This window comes from Salvelinus sp. IW2-2015, linkage group LG33 (assembly GCF_002910315.2).
Source record: "Salvelinus sp. IW2-2015 linkage group LG33, ASM291031v2, whole genome shotgun sequence".
Lineage (NCBI taxonomy): Eukaryota > Metazoa > Chordata > Actinopteri > Salmoniformes > Salmonidae > Salvelinus > Salvelinus sp. IW2-2015.
The window spans coordinates 30907017-30924936 of NC_036872.1; the positions used below are offsets into that span (position 1 = coordinate 30907017).

Consider the following 17920-nt stretch of genomic DNA (forward strand, 5'->3'; position numbering starts at 1 on the left):
TCAGGATGGAGGTAATGAGACGAAAAACACGTCTGGTGTTCAGTGTTATGCTCCCCAAACCCTTCCCTCCCAACCGCTTCCCCAAACCTTCCCCACCGCTCCGCTCCGCAACACTCCCAACAGTCGCTCCAAACCTCCCTCGTCTCAGCAAACCTTCCCTCCCAACGCTCGCTCCCAAACACTCCCAACCGTCCTCCCAAACACCTCCCTCCGTCCCCAAACCCTTCCTCTCCAACCGCTCGCGACACCTCCCCAACGCTCTGCTCCCCAAACCCTTCCCTCCAAACACTCCCTCGCTCCCCTCCCCAGGCTCCAACCGCTCCGCACACACTCCGCTCCCAACACTCCCAGCCCGCTCCGCTCCCAACACTCCCACACCTCCCAACACCCCCCTCACAACACCTCACCGCTTGCCCCTCAACGGCTCCGTCTCACTTTCTATGGTTCCCTCGCTCTGTTCTCTCACTCTCATTTTCTCTACTTCTTTCTCTCCTTTCATTGCACACTGATTAGAATTTCCTCACAAGAACAGAGATTCTAAAACTAAAAGACAATCTATATCTATCGATCTGAGGAATCAGGAGATGTAGCTTGAAACAACTCTAGTATTCAGGTTTCATGTTGGGCATGTCATCTTTCTCTGATAGAAAACCCAGGGTATTATGTTTCTCTGATTATTTCCTTCCGTAATGTAATCTTTGGATCTGATACCTGAATGTCCTACTACAGTACACTCTGAATACACGTTGGTCCACTGATAACAATGGGACTGACAAAACTGCTCCTTACGGACCCAAACCCGGATATATTTTGGAATGCCCTTTTTTGTTGTTGTTGTGTATGCACTGTTGTGTATATTGTGCTTACCGGTGTCTCTAGTTTCTCTGGCTGGACGTCAGACTCAAATGTCTGTTTCTGCAGAGTTTTGTGTAGACTTGCCCGCTCCGAATATGCACTCCAACTATCTCCCTGGCACCTATGCGCATACACACACACACACACAGCTTTTTCATCTTATCAGGGCAGATTAGATGTAGTATTCCACCCCCCACATAGACACAAAGCCCCAGGATGTGGATGAAAACCCTGACCAGGAGACTGAATGTGTGTGTGTACACTACCGGTCAAACGTTTTGGAACACCTARTCATTCAAGGGTTTTTCTATATTTTTACACTGTAGAATAATAGTGAAGACATCACAACTATGAAAAAACACATATGGAATCATGTAGTAACCAAAAAAGTGTTAAACAAATCAAAATGTATTTTATATTTGAGATTCTTCAAATAGCGACACTTTGCCTTGATGACAGCTTTGCACACTCTTGGCATTCTCTCAACCAGCTTCATGAGGTAGTCACCTGGAATGCATTTCAATTAACTAGGTGTTGCCTTCTTAAAGTTAATTTGTGGAATTTCTTTCCTTCTTAATGCGTTTGAGCCAATCATTTGTGTTGTGAAAGGTATGGGTGGTAAACAGAAGATAGCTCTAATTGGTAAAAGACAAGTCATATTATGGCAAGAACAGCTCAAATAAGCAAGAGAAATGACAGTCCATCATTACTTTAAGACATGAAGTTCAGTCAATACGGAAAATGTCAGAACTTTTAAAAGTTTCTTCAAGTGCAGTCGTAAAAAACCATCAAGCGCTATGATGACTGGCTCTCATGAGGACCGCCACAGAATGGAAGACCCAGAGTTACCTCTGGCTGCAGAGGACAAGTTCATTAGAGTTAACTGCCCTCAGATTGCTGCCCAAATAAATGCCTTCACAGAGAACAAGTAACAGACACATCTCAACATCAACTGTTCAGAGGAGACTGCGTGAATCAGGCCTTCATGGTCGATTTGCTGCAAAAGAACCACTACTAAAGGACACCAATAATAAGAAGAACTTGCTTGGGCCAAGAAACACGAGCAATGGACATTAGACCGATGGAAAGTGTACTTTGGTCTGGAGTGAAAATTAAGATTGTTGGTTCCAACCGCTGTGTCTTTGTAGACCGGTGTGGGTGAACGGATTGATCTCCGCATGTGTATTTCCCACCGTCAAGCATGGAGGAGGAGGTGTTATGGTGTGGGGGTGCTTTGCTGCTGACACTGTCTGTGATTTATTTAGAATTCAAGGCACACTTAACCAGCATGGCTACCATAGCATTCTGKAGCGATACGCCATCTCATCTGGTTTGCGCTCAGTGGGACTATCATTTATTTTTCAACAGGACAATGACCCAACACACCTTCAGGCTAAGGGCTATTTTACCAAGAAGGAGAGTGATGGAGTGCTGCATCAGATGACCTGGCCTCCACAACCCCCAGACCTCAACCAAATTGAGATGGTTTGGGATGAGTCGGAACGCAGTGTGAAGGAAAAGACTGTTGGAAAAGCATTCCAGGTGAAGATGGCTGAGAGAATGTCAAGAGTGTGCAAAGCTGTCATCAAGGCAAAGGGTGCCTATTTGAAGAATCTCAAATATAAAATATATTTTGACTTGTTTAACACTTTTTTGGTTACTACATGATTCCATATGTGTTATTTCATAGTTTTGATGTCTTCACTACTTTTCTACAATGTAAAAAATAGTAAAAATAAAGAAAAACCCWTGAATGAGTAGGTYTTCTYAAACTTTTGACCGGTAGTGTATGTGTGCCAGCAGTACAGTGGGCCTAGGCTGTGATAAGTAATCAGTGTGTGGTATGTGTGAAGATAACCCCTCTGTCTATCACTGTCTCTCAGACATCTCTCTGTAGACAGACAGACAGACCAGACAGACAGCCTTGGTGCTGCATCTGAGAAGGAAACCACTGCACAGGCTTCCACTGTATAAACCACTGKATAGGTTTCCACTGTGTTGTCTGCTCCAGTGGTCATCAACCCTGGTCCTGAAGACTGAGCCACTTGGTGTGCAGCCTTTAGTCATGCTGCACACCAGGTAGCTCTCCAGGTAGTCCAGGGTTAGTGACCACTAGCGTACAGATATCTAGCATTTTACAGGTCAGTAGTCACAAGGGAAAGGAGATTAGGAAAGAAAGCAGCCCCTGAATGTGTGTAAGAGTTGATCAAAGGAAGTGTACCTCCTGCTGACCATCAGCCAGGGCTGGGTGTAACTCTGAACACAGTCCCTGACATGGGAATCCAACTCCACCCTATAGAGATATAGGCGGTCAGTGAGGGAATGAGAAGGAGGTTAAGSACACACACTCATTACATACACACACTATCTTTATCCCTCATTCTGCATTCCCATCTCATCAGCACTATCTGTAACATGTTCAAGGTGAGTGACAATCCTAAAACAATAAGATACCACTGTCAGAATATTTTCACTATTTTACAGCCTCTTGGGTTGTAAGAGCCTTCTGAGGWATACTTATTCTATTAAATTATAAGTGGGACCTAGGGAACTAGTGGGTGGGGTGTCATCTGGCCACAGATATAGTTTGATAGTGGAGAAAGTTACTGGCACTATTGGACTAATAGCCAGGCTTAAATCAATGTCTAATCCAGAACTCTAGATGCTCCCTGCTCTCTCCTAGATATGTGGGGATCTGATAGGCATAACAATCTAGTAACATGGTTGAGTTTATTCTATATTGATCATGTGACCATGCGACCCACCCCTCCTCCGGTACAGAGTGGCGTACGGTCCGACACTCCTTCTCCACCAGTTCTACTTCCAGGTCGTCGTCGGGGAAATCTCCAAGCTCCTGCATGAGGGCGGAGTCTCCACTCCGTAGCTGTGACATCAGAAACTCTTCCAGGTCCAAGGGCTCCACCGCGTCATACGACTGGGGCTGGAGAGACAGACAGATATCATACTATTATATACAGCAAGGGCACAAAACATTATGAACACCTGCTCTTTTCATGACATAGACATGAACTTTTCCTCCATTACATTATTGAGGTCACTTGTTAAATCCACTTCAAATCAGTGTAGATGAAGCGGAGGAGACAGATTAAAGAAGGATTTTAAAGCCTTGAGACAATTGAGACGTTGATTGAACATGTGTGCCATTCAGGGTGAATGGGCAAGACAAAAGATTTAAGTGCCTTTGAACGGGGTATGGTAGTAGGTGCCAGGTGCACCAGTTTGTGTCAAGAACTGCAACGCTGCTGGGTTTTTCATGCTCAACAGTTTCCTGTGTGAATTAAGAATGGTCCGCCACCCAAAGGACATCCAGCCATCTTGACAACTGTGGGAAGCATTGGAGTCAACATGGGCCAGCATCCCTGTGGAACACTCAACACCTTGTAAAGTCCAGGACCAGACAAATTGGGGCAGTTCTGACGGCGAAAGAGGGAGTGCAACTCAAGATTAGGAAGGTGTTCTTAATGTAAAGGGAAAGGGGAATGCCTTGTCAGTTGTACCATTGAATGCATTCAACTAAAATATGTGTTCCGCATTTAACCCAACCCCTCTGAATCAGAGAGGAAGTAGAGAAGGGGCGAAGGAGACGGTGACAGAGAAAGAGCGGTAGAGGGAGAAAATAGAGAGAGAAATAGTTTCATGCAGAGGGCACAGGCAGGAAACGGTTAAGGCACAAAGTTACCACGCAACTACATGTTGGCATTCTTAAGGTTATGAATAAACCACTGTAGTGCATCTAAATGTATCATTGATAGAGTCAGATTATTCCAGATATGTTTTCCCTGGCTTCAATGAAAGGAATGCCTGGAAACAAACCAAGAACCTAACAACACATTGTTTAAAGTACAAACAGAGAGAGAGAGGGGCAGAAGAGAGAGGCATACAGAGAGAGCGAGAGAGAGAGAGCATGAGGCATAGAGAGAGGCAGCAGAGACGAGAGAGAGCGAGAGGCATAGAGAGAGAGGCAGAGCGAGAGAGAGAGAAGAGAGAGAGAGCGAGAGGCATAGAGAGAGAGGCAGAGCGAGAGAGAGAGAGAGGCATAGAGAGAGAGCGAGAGTCATAGAGAGAGAGAGGCAGAGCGAGAGAGAGGCATAGAGAGAGAGGGAGGTATATAGAGAGAGAGGTGTAGAGAGGAAGATCTAACCCCTTCTGGGGAAATTGTAAAACACTAAACAAAAAACAACACAAAGAGTTATCTATCCAAAACGGAGATGTGTGGGTAAACCACTTCTCCAATACCTTTGGCCCTATAACAAAGAAGAAACAGCAAAAACATATACATGATCAAATACAAATCTTAGAAACTATTAAAGACGACCAGAACCCACTGGATTCTCCAATTACCTTGAATGAACTACAGTACAAAATACAAACCCTCCAACCAAAAGGCCTGCGGCATCTTCCCAATATTTCTATAGAAGGACTGATCACCCCAATCCACAAAAGTGGAGACAAATGTGACCCCAATAACTACCATGGGATATGCGTCAACAGAAACCTTGGGGAAATCCTCTGCATTATCATTAACAGCAGATTTGTACATTTTCTCACTGAAAACAATGTACTGAACAAATGTCAAATGTACTTTTTAAGTACCGTGCGACAGACCACGTATTCACCCTGCACACCCTAATTGACAAGCAAACAAACAAAACCTTCTCATACTTTGTTGATTTCAAAAAATCTTTTGACATAATTTAGCATGAGGGTCTGCTCTAAAAATTTATGGAAAGTGGTGTTGGGGGAAAAACATACAACATTATATAATAATAATGTTCACAAACAACAAGTGTGCAGTTAAAATTGGCAAAAAACACACATTTCTTTCACCAGTCTCAACATCAACAGTGAAGAGAAGACTCCGGGATGCTGGCCTAGGCAGAGTTGCAAAGAAAAAGCCATATCTCAGACTGGCCAAAAAAAGAAAAGATTAAGATGGGCAAAAGAACACAGACACTGGACAGAGGAACTCTGCCTGGAAGGCCATCATCCCGGAATCGCCTCTTCACTGTTGACGTTGAGACTGGTGTTTAGGGGGTACTATTTAATGACGCTGCCAGTTGAGGACTTGTGAGGTGTRTGTTTCTCAAACTAGACACTCTAATGTACTTGTCCTCTTGCTCAGTTGGGCACCGGGGCCTCCCAATCCTCTTTCTATTCTGGTTAGAGCCAGTTTGCGCTGTTCTGTGAAGGGAGTAGTATACAGCGTTGTATGAGATCTTCAGTTTCTTGGCAATTTCTCACATGGAATAGCCTTCATTTCTCAGAACAAGAATAGACTGAGGAGTTTCAAAAGAAAGTGCTTTGTTTCTGGCCATTTTGAGCCTGTAATCGAACCCACAAATGCTGATGCTCCAGATACTCAACTAGTCTAAAGAAGGCCAGTTGTATTGCTTTGTTAATCAGCAAAACAGTTTTCAGCTGTGCTAACATAATTTCAAAAGGGTTTTCTAATGATCAATTAGCCTTTTAGTATGATAAACTAGCTACAATAGTTATTTACAACATTAGCAATGTCTACACTGTATTTCTGATCAATTTTATGTTATTTTAATGAGAGAGAGACAGAGAGAGAGCGAGAGGGAGAGAGAGAGAGGCAGAGAGAGACAGAGGCAGAGACAGACAGAGGCAGAGCGAGACAGAGGCAGAGCGAGACAGAGGCAGAGCGAGACAGAGGCAGAGCGAGACAGAGGCAGAGAGAGACAGAGGGCAGAGGGGCAGAGGGAGACAGAGGCAGAGAGGCATTTTAGAGCTGGGAGGAGGAGGACAGGTTTGATCACGACTCTGCTCTCAACAACCTCAGACCTGTCAAGGAACGAGACGACTGAGCTCATATACTTTCCATAGAAACTTTACATTTAAACTGTACATGTGCATGTGTGTGTATAATTGTGTGCTTGCATGTTAGTCTATATTTGGATTTAGATATACGTTTTTAATGGTTTATTTCTTATCACGTTAGTGTATAAATCCTCATCATAACCTTCTGCAACCCCTGGGCAACTATCCCCATATTCTAACTCCTAAGGGGTGGCTGAGTCCACCTCATGACAGCTCATATGATTGACATAAAGACCCAACAAACGCAGATCAGAAGAGAGAAGTATCACGTGTGTAACATAATTCCAGACAAAAACTCACAACAGTTATTGTTAAGTTGGTGTTGTGCTGTGTAGCTAACTCTGTAACTACTGTGGTGTTCGATGGAATTACTCTTCACATGGAAGCTGTAAAACACACAAAACAATAACTGAATGGTAGTCAAAGGCAACTTGCCAAATTCTGTTCTAATTACATCACTATGGCAGTAACTGTGGGGTTACATATACAGTAGTGTAGTTACTATAAGGTAATGTGTGAAGTGTGGCTCAGAAATCTGCCAACTCAAGGAAAGATCTGAATGGAGGATAATCTGGAGAGCAATTCAGAAGAGCTTAGATCAGACTATAGAAGAGATGAATATCTATAAATCACCACTCTACAAACTGGAGAGAAGAGCATGTTCCCCTTAAATCACATCATATTGTTAGAGAAATATCCACAGTCAATGCAACAGCATCCAGCCTTATCCCAATCAAGTCTGTGATAAGAGTCAAAGAAATAAACAGGATTTTTTATCACCACAGAAGGCCATCCAATGACTATCGTAGATGAGAGGCTGCATTATAGAAATACGTATTCCAGATCTGTATCTTTATTCATTTCTATGGGCTGTATACGGGGGCTATATGAGGGCATGGTTTGAAAGCTGAGCAGCGCAGCTGTTTCTCAGGGAGGGCTGTAGAGTGGAACCTGTGCAGGCGACAGCATATCTGATCATATATCCGGCTGCTTTAGTGTGCAACATACCGCAACAGACTAAAATGAAAATGCCCAGAAAACGTCAACTGTTGTGCTACCATCTGTTTTGTAAACGCTGTCTTTACCAGATGGTTCAAGACTTCATAGTTTGTATTGTGTTTAGTGTGAGGAGTGAATCTGGACAAGCATCCTAATTCTCCCTCACTTCTTTTAGTGAACCGCAGATATTTTAACACTTGGGCTGCATATCTCCTTCCATAATATATATTKTCTTTCCCTTCCTTAGCATGGGAGCCAAATGAAACAAATACATTCAAATGTATGCATGCCTCTGTCCCAACTCCCAGGTATGCTGCACTCTGGAGTAGTGCTCTCAGCCAGGCTGTTGTCCCTACCAGCAGTCAGACTATTAGACTACCACACTGTTACTCCTGAAGCAGTAAGCAATTTTAATGCTGGAATACATGTTTCAATCACTTTGTGCATTTTGTTATTATATTTTACAATACGTGTAAAAAAGTATCGATTTTTATACAAAATGTGTGTTTAGTTTTGTCTTGACTCTGGGGGTGTTTAAGTATTTTGTCAAAAATATATTTGAGGATACATCTTGCCTTTCCCTAACAGTAAGACAGCTATACTACCCAACTCTGCAATGTGTCGTTTCAGCCTAATGAACAACCCGTAGCCTGCTTCCCCAGCTGGAACCCTGTACAGTCTGGTAACCAAAACGGTACCTGCTTCCCCAAGCTGAACCCCTTGTACAGTCTGTACCAAATACGCGTAGCCTGCTTCCCAACAGCTGAACCCCTGTACTGTCTGTACCAAATACGTAGCCTGCTTCCCCAAGCTGAACCCCTGTACAGTCTGTACCAATACGTAGCCTGCCTTCCCCAAGCTGAACCCCCTGTACAGTCTTGTAACCAAATACGTAGGCCTGCTTCCCAAGCTGAACCCCTGTACAGTCGTACAAATACGTAGCCTGCTTCCCAAGCTGAACCCCTGTACAGTCTGTACCATAATACGTAGCCTGCTTCCCCAAAGCTGACCCCCTGTACAGTCTGTACCAAATACGCAGCCTGCTTCCCCAAGCTGACCCCTGTACAGTCTGTACCAAATACGTAGCCTGCTTCCCACAAGCTGACCCCTGTACAGTCATTGACCTAAATACGTAGCCTCGTTTCCCCAAGCTGACCCCTGGTACAGTCTGTACCAAATACGGTAATCGCTGCTTCCCCAAGCTGAACCCCTGTACAGTCTGTACCAAATACGCAGTCTAACACCACATTACCTGCCTCCAACCTCACAACACTGGATGCTTCACACATTTGAAACAGAAAAGTGTAGGTCTCTAGATGACTGTTAGTAGAAATATAACACAGGTACACTGAATTGGAAGTAGACTTACCCCGCTAAATACTCAACATGTAAGAGGGAAGTTCACAAAATGGCGGATTCCGGAAACAAGAACCTACAGCCTGTACAGACTACTGGCAGTTACTGGTTTCTGACAACTCTCTTCCTCTAGAAGAGTTAACCACAAGCTCTTGCAAGACTCAAAGACACTGTTACACAACTCCAAAGTGACTCCTAGCCCCCACCCCAAGACACTCGGTAGATGTAAAAGGATTGGATAGGTATAAGCAATATGGTGGAACTGAGTCCTAGCCTTTCAGAGGGCAACGTGGAGCCATCATCCTTAATACCCATCTAATGGTTTTAGGTCCCTACATGAAGTAGGTAAGGGAAGTGACCAGGGGTTGATTAGGTACGGAGCAGCAGTAAGTTCAAGTGAGGTAAAACACATGTCTACAGGAAGTGACATCAACAAGGCCTCCTCCAATCAGCTTTTATGTTTCTTGAGATAGAACCATACAAACGAGCAAGTGTACACTGACAAAAGTGGGCATACACAGACAAGCATAACACAAACACACACGTGATCCATCATTTTGGAAATTACTTACTAATAACAATACTCATCATTATAAGTCCTACAAATAGAGAGATGAATCATACAAATAATAATGATGGTGCACCGTGGGAAAATATCATTTGATTATGGTATTAAATAAACTCTCTCCCGCATCGCAAATCCACAGATATAACAGATTTGCCAGTATAAGCTGGAAGGTAAGCAGGCCGTCCCATCCCTCTACAGTAGACTGGGCCCTGACCCATTTCCAAAGCAGGCTAAAGATTAACCATAATAACTAGGGGATGGGCCAACTCTCCCTCCTCTGGCCTAGTCAGCTGACTAGCAGCAGAGAGAGAAATATCTAAGGGCTCAAGCCTAGAGTCAGTGAGTCAGACAGTCAGAGACACAAAGACTTGACGCCTAAAGCCTGATGAATATAGAGAGGTATTAGTGCACTTAAAACAAGACAGAGAGACAGACAGATCAAATCAAAGTTTGTCACGTGCGCTGAATACAACAGGTGTAGACCTTACAGTGAAATGCTTACTTACAGGCTCTAACCAATAGTGCAAAAAAGGTATTAGGTGAACAATAGGTAAGTAAAGAAATAAAAACAACAGTAAAAAGACAGTGAAAAATAACAGCAGCGAGGCTATATACAGTAGCGAGGCTATAAAAGCAGCGAGGCTACATACAGACACCGGTTAGTCAGGCTGATTGAGGTAGTATGTACATGTAGATATGGTTAAAGTTACTATGCATATATGACGAACAGAGAGTAGCAGTAGCGTAAAAGAGGGGTTTGGCGGGGGGCACAATGCAGATAGTCCGGTTAGCAAATGTGCGGGAGCACTGGTTGGTCGGGCCAATTGAGGTAGTATGTACATGAATGTATAGTTAAAGTGACTATGCATATATGATAAACAGAGAGTAGCAGCAGCGTAAAAGAGGGGTTGGGGGGGGGCACAATGCAGATAGTCTGGGTAGCCGTTTGATTACCTGTTCAGGAGTCTTATGGCTTGGGGGTAAACACTGTTGAGAAGCCTTTTTGTCCTAGACTTGGCACTCCGGTACCGCTTGCCATGCGGTAGTAGAGAGAACAGTCTATGACTGGGGTGGCTGGGGTCTTTGACAATTTTTAGGGGCTTCCTCTGACACCGCCTGGTGTAGAGGTCCTGGAGGTCCAGTGATGCAACCAGTCAGGATGCTCTCGATGTTGCAGCTGTAGAACCTTTTGAGGATCTCAGGACCCATGCCAAATCATTTTAGTTTCCTGTGTCGTGCCCTCTTCACGACAGTCTTGGTGTGTTTGGACCATTCTAGTTTGTTGGTGATGTGGACACCAAGGAAATTGAAGCTCTCAACCTGCTCCACTACAGCCCTGCCAATGAGAATGGGGGCGTGCTCGGTCCTCCTTTTCCTGTAGTCCACAATCATCTCCTTAGTCTTGYTTGCGTTGGTTACGTTGAGGGTTAGGTTGTTATTCTGGCACCACCCGGCCAGGTCTCTGACCTCCTCCCTATAGGCTGTCTCGTCGTTGTCGGTGATCAGGCCTACCACTGTTGTGTCATCTGCAAACTTAATGATGGTGTTGGAGTCGTGCCTGGCCATGCAGTCGTGGGTGAACAGGGAGTACAGGAGGGGACTGAGCACGCACCCTTGGGGGGCTCCAGTGTTGAGGATCAGCGTGGCAAATGTGTTGCTACCTACCCTCACCACCTGGGGGCAGCCCGTCAGGAAGTCCAGGATCCAGTTGCAGAGGGAGGTGTTTAGTCCCAGGATCCTTAGCTTAGTGATGAGCTTTGAGGGTACTATGGTGTTGAACGCTGAGCTCTAGTCAATGAATAGCATTCTCACATAGGTGTTCCTTTTGTCCAGGTGGGAAAGGGCAGTGTGGAGTGCAATAGAGACTGTATCATCTGTGGATCTGTTTGGGCGGTATGCAAATTGGAGTAGGTCTAGGGTTTCTGGGATAATGGTGTTGATGTGAGCCATTACCAGCCTGGCTTGATGTGAGCCATTAAAGCACTTCATGGCTATGGATGTGAGTGCTACGGGTCTGTAGTCATTTAGGCAGGTTGCCTTTGTGTTCTTGTGCACAGGGACTATGGTGGTCTGCTTGAAACATGTTGGTATTACAGACTCAATCAGGGACATGTTGAAAATGTCAGTGAAGACACCTGCCAGTTGGTCAGCACATGCCCGGAGCACAAGTCCTGGTAATACGTCTGGCCCCGCAGCCTTGTGAATGTAGACCTGTTTAAAGGTCTTACTCACGTTGGCTACGGAGAGCGTGATCACACAGTCATCCGGAACAGCTGATGCTCTCATGCATGCCTCAGTGGTGCTTGCCTCGAAGCGAGCATAGAAGTGATTTAGCTCGTCTGGTAGGCTCGTGTCACTGGGCAGTTCGCAGCTGTGCTTCCCTTTGTAGTCTGTAATAGTTTGCAAGCCCTGCCACATAAGACGAGCGTCGGAGCCGGTGTAGTATGATTCAATCTTAGCCCTGTATTGACGCTTTGCCTGTTTGATGTTTCGTCGCAGGGCGTAGCAGGATTTCTTGTAAGCTTCCGGGTTAGAGTCCCGCACCTTGAAAGCGGCAGCTCTACCCTTTAGCTCAGTGCGAATGTTGCCTGTAATCCATGGCTTCTGGTTGGGGTATGTACGTACAGTCACTGTGGGGACGACGTCCTCGATGCACTTATTGATAAAGCCAGTGACTGATGGGGTGTACTCCTCAATGCCATAGGAAGAATCCTGGAACATATTCCAGTCTGTGATAGAAAACAGTCCTGTAGTTTAGCATCTGCTTCATCTGACCACTTTTTTATAGACCGAGTCACTGGTGCTTCCTGCTTAAATTTTTGCTTGTAAGCAGGAATCAGTAGGATAGAGTTGTGGTCGGATTTACAGACCAGACAGACCAGACAGACCAGACAGACAGACCAGACTGACCAGACTGACCAGACTGACCAGACTGACCAGACAGACAGAGAGAATAAGTGAGGAGTCACTGAATGTCCATGGGAGAAAATCCCTCTTTAGGATTACATTATTAGGCCTACAGCACAACATGCTGTGGGAAAGTCTCAGTCAGAATCCTTCTCCTAAAGGGGAGCTAAATAGTACACCATAGTGCTATTTCCCTCTACCCATGAAAGGGTCTAGTTAGTTGTACAGTAGTACTGTAACTCACCACGGTGGAGCAAGTGGAGACTGATGCGATGGAGCTGTGACGACTATGTTGCTTGGAGACCTGGGGGGACCCATAGTTCCCACCGAAGTGTCTCCTGATCTCAGCAGACGAGTGTCTGAAACAGAGGAGAGGAGAAACTCTTCGAGGTGTACGACAAAACAGATATTATCAAAAGGTAGCTGAGAGAAAGATTGGACATATTGAGAGGTATAAGAGAGCCGGCAGAGACAATTCAGGCGAGTGTGACACAAACACACACATACACACAAACGTTGATCTCATGATCTTTTTGGTAACCTAGTGGTTAGAATCCCCGAGCTGACAAGGTAAAAATCTGTCGTTCTGCCCCTGAACAAGGCAGTTAGCCCACTGTTCCCCGGGTGCCAAATACGTGGATGTCGATTAAGGCAGCCCCCCGCACCTCTCTGATTCAGAGGGGTTGGGTTAAATGTGGAGGACACATTTCAGTTGAATGCATTCAGTTGTACAACTGACTAGGTGTCCCCCTTTCCTTTCCCTTTTGGAGGGGCAGAATGACACAGACATTTTGGTAAGGGTTAATGTTGGTCACTGATTGAGTAAAAACATCCTGCATCAAAGTCATTTACTGGATATCAGTGTCATTCACACTACTAAGCAACGTGTGTGGAAGAAGGAGGGGAGAGGTTCTAGAGCAGGGTTCCCCAGCTTGCGACCCGTTGCGACCGAATTTGGCCCACAGGTTATATATATTTATAAACTGGGTGGTTCGAGCGCTGAATGCTGATTGGCTGACAGTCGGGTATGACAAAATATTTATTTTTACTGCTCTAATTACGTTGGTAAACAGTTTATAATAGCAATAAGGCACCTCTGGGGTTTGTTATTTATGGCCAATATACCACGGCTAAGGGCTGTGTCCAGGCACTCCGCAATGTGTTGTGCCTAAGAACAGCCATTAGCCGTTGTATATTGGCCATATACCACACCTCCTCGGACCTTATTGCTTATATATAAGGTCCAAGGAGGTGTGGTATATGGCCAATATATATATGTATAAATGTATATAGAGAGTATGGCAGAGTCTTTGTACAGCTCCCATTCGAGTCTTTAAGGGAAAACAAAGGGCTGATCTAGTAGCCAAGGAGTACCAAATGACACATTATTACCCACAAAGACGAGGGTTTTATATATATATATATATAATTTTGGGGAATTTTCATTGTTGGACATTAAAAAACACACCAGGAAATCAGCTCCAAGTGATTCTAATTTTATAAATGTGTTTCCCACGCATAATAGAGAGACACGTGATCATATACATATGTAAACAAGGTTTGAATAGATTATGTTTTAGTCAAATATTATATCTGTTTGGGATTCTTGCGGTCAATTTATTTGTAATTATGTTCCAGCCCTCCCGACCATCCGCTCAACAAAAATAAATGGTCCTGTGCCTGAATCTAGTTGATGATCCCTGTTCTAGAGTCATTCACACTACTAAGTAGGAGGCGGGAGAGAGAGGACGAAGGAGAGAGGAGGGAGAGAGAGGACGAAGGAGAGAGGAGGGAGAGAGAGGACGAAGGAGAGAGAGGACGGAGGGGAGAGAGGAGGAGGAGGTGAGAGAGAGGATGAAGGAGAGGAGGGGAGAGGGAGGATGAAGCAGAAGAGAGTGGAGACGGAAGCCCAGACGGAGGAAAAGACAGAGGACCGACAGGCGAGGAGGAGCGCCGAGAAGGGACCGAAGGAGAGAGGGGACGGAGAGAGAGAGATGGACCGGAAGAGAGAGCACGTAAGGAGAGGGAGAGGAAGGCGAGAGATGAGAGAGAGAAGGACCGGAGAGAAGAGGGAGAGGAGAGGAGGAGGATGAGAGAGGAGACAAAGGAGAGAGGATGGAGACGAGGACGAAGGAGAGAGGAATGGAAAGGACGAAGGAGAGAGGATGGAAGAGAGGACGAAGGGAGAGAGGATGAACAGAGGACGAAGGAGAGAGGATGGAAGAAGGAACGAAGGAAAGAGGGAGAAGAGAGAGAACGAAGGAGAGAGAACGAGGAGAGAGGAGAAGAGGAGAACCGTCAAGCTTCAAATAAAACCTTGGTCTTTGTGGGTAATAATGTGTCTCATTTGGTACTCCTTGGCTACTAGCATCAGCCCTTTGTTTTCCCTTAAAGACTCGAATGGGAGCGTACAAGACTTCTGCCAAACCAACAGCCATGCAACGGAATCAAGCGGAAATCTTACAGACAGATAGAATGCGAGCGCATAAAGAGAGAGAAGTGTTGGTGTTGTGTCGTTGTGCGGCGTGCAAGGAGAGAGATAAGGTGGGGGTGTGTCTCTTTGGTGTCTTAGAAAATAAGAAAACCACCGTCAGAGAGCCGACCGACAGAGAGGACAGGCAGAGAGAAAGAGAACAGAAATAGAGCAAGCATCCTAATTTGATCATATCTCATCTATTCTATGAGATGCTCCACTACTCTGGTTATAGACCCATTAATCCACCATGTCATTGGTCCCCTGACCAACGGGTACCACAATACCCTTTCTTCTTTCCTACTCTGCTACAAAGGGAAAATCGCATGAAAAGATGCCCTAGTTAGCAAAAACTGTGCGAAGTGTGTGTGTGTGTGTGTGTGGTGTGCTTGTGAGTGTGTGTGTTGTGTGGTGTTGTGTGTGTGTGGCGCAACAGGGGCTGTTTGTGTGGAGTTGGGAGTCTCATTGAGGGGCACTGCCAAAGGGCAGTCTGTCCCTGCCTTCTCCTCCAGTCCCCCTGCTGTTTCACTCGCAAATCGGGTCAGTCTGTCCCTGCTTCTCCTCCAGTCCCCAAGTGCTGTTCATGCCAAATGGGTCAGTGTCCCTGCTTCTCCTCCAGTCCCCATGCTGTTCATGCCAAATGGGTCAGTGTCCCTGCTTCTCCTCCAGTCCCCATGCTGTTCATGCCAAATGGGTCAGTGTCCCTGCTTCTCCTCCAGTCCCCATGCTGTCCATGTGCTGCTGCTCTCTGTGTTCATTAAATCACGGTGGCCATTGTTTAGGATGGATCTGCCACTAAAGATCCCCTCCACCCCTTCCCCAACCAACACAATTATGTGGGCATCTTAACTCCAGGACTGCCATGTGATGCTAGCCAACAGGAACTGCCAGTCTGAAAGCAGTCTGTAGTTTCATTTCAGTCTAGCACCATTTATACAGGTTTCCACCCACACCATTTTTGTCAACTTAACTCGTGAATGGAGTGTGAATTTGGTACCACTGTGTGGTGCGTGTGGCTCTGGGCTGTGGCTCTCGTAACTGGTTGAACTTTGCTCTATGTTCATTGGCATACTGCTCTCCTCTCGACTGCCTGCGTCCCGCCCAGGTCCTGACCTTCAGAGCCATGTGGCTGTAGCTTCTCCTAACACGCTCAGTGACCACATGAGACTAGGCAGTGTGTGAGTGGGCTCCTGGTAAAAGGATAGTTCACCCATATTACAGGAGGCATAACACCACCGTTCCAGTGGAGAGTTTGCCAGGAGAGTTACATAATACAATCACTCAACAATACCTCTGGTATGCTCCACACCTTTATGTATGGCTAAGGAATGTGAGTCTAGACTGGATGTTCCATGGGTTAGCAATATATAACACCAACTGTAAACATACAACTTTGAGTTGGGATGTTGGGATGTTAGGGCTGGAATCAAAAAAAGCTCCTATACAATGCCATGATTGCATTCGTGTACAGTATATTCTWGTACAGTATCCAAATCAACTCATCATGCGTACATATCTCCTACTGTAGTTTTGAACAATTGCTGCTGAGATATAAACCTAACATTTAGTTGTAGGGGTGGAAAACCAAAACACATGCTTGAGTCTTCTGACTCAACTCAAGGATAGAATATGTGTACTGACATACTGTTATGTTCAGTACTACTGTCCCCTTCTACTGACATACTGTTATGTTCAGTACTACTGTTCCTCTCTTCCACTGACATACTGTTATGTTCAGTACTACTGTCCTCTCTTCTACTGACATACGTTATGTTCAGTACTACTGTCCTCCCTCCACTGACATACTGTTATGTTCAGTACTACTGTCCTCCCTCACTGACATACTGTATGTTCAGTACTACTGTCCCTCCCTTCCCCACTGACATACTTTATGTTCAGTACTACTGTCCTCCCTTCTACTGACATACTGTTTATGTTCAGTACTACTGTCCTCCCTTCTACTGACATACTGTTATGTTCAGTACTACTGTCCTCCCTTCTACTGACATACTGTTATGTTCAGTACTACTGTCCTCCCTTCACTGACATACTGTTATGTTCAGTACTACTGTCCTCCCTTCACTGACATACTGTTATGTTCAGTACTAGTCCTCTCTTCTACTGACATACTGTTATGTTCAGACTACTGTCCTCCCTTCTACTGACATACTTTATGTTTCAGTACTACTGTCCTCCCTTCTACTGACATACTGTTATGTTCAGTACTACTGTCCTCCCTTCTACTGACATACTGTTATGTTCAGTACTACTGTCCTCCCTTCTACTGACATACTGTTATGTTCAGTACTATGTCCTCCCTCTCCACTGACATACTGTTATGTTCAGTACTACTGTCCTCCTTCTACTGACATACTGTTATGTTCAGTACTACTGTCCTCCCTTCTACTGACATACTGTTATGTTCAGTACTACTGTCTCCCTTCTACTGACATACTTTATGTTCAGTACTACTGTCCTCCCTTCACTGACATACTGTTATGTTCAGTACTACTGTCCTCTCCTTCCACTGACATACTGTATTGTTCAATACTACTGTCCTCTCTTCTACTGACATACTGTTATGTTCAGTACTACTGTCCTCCCTTCACTGACATACTGTTATGTTCAGTACTACTGTCCTCCCTTCACTGACATACTTTTATGTTCAGTACTACTGTCCTCCCTTCCACTGACATACTATTAGTCAGTACTACTGTCCTCCCTTCTACTGACATACTGTTATGTTCAGTACTACTGTCCCCCTTCTACTGACATACTGTTATGTTCAGTACTACTGTCCTCCCTTCTACTGACATATGTTATGTTTCAATACTATGCCTCCCTTCTAACTGACATACTGTTATGTTCAGTACTACTTCCTCCTCTCCACACAATACTGTTAT

The 17920-nt window shown here is 45.1% G+C and overlaps 1 pseudogene; it reads right to left on the reverse strand.

The window, feature by feature from the left end:
* LOC111957567 (dedicator of cytokinesis protein 8-like) overlaps positions 1 to 17920 on the reverse strand; it is a 106652-nt pseudogene that overhangs the window by 78045 nt on the left and 10687 nt on the right.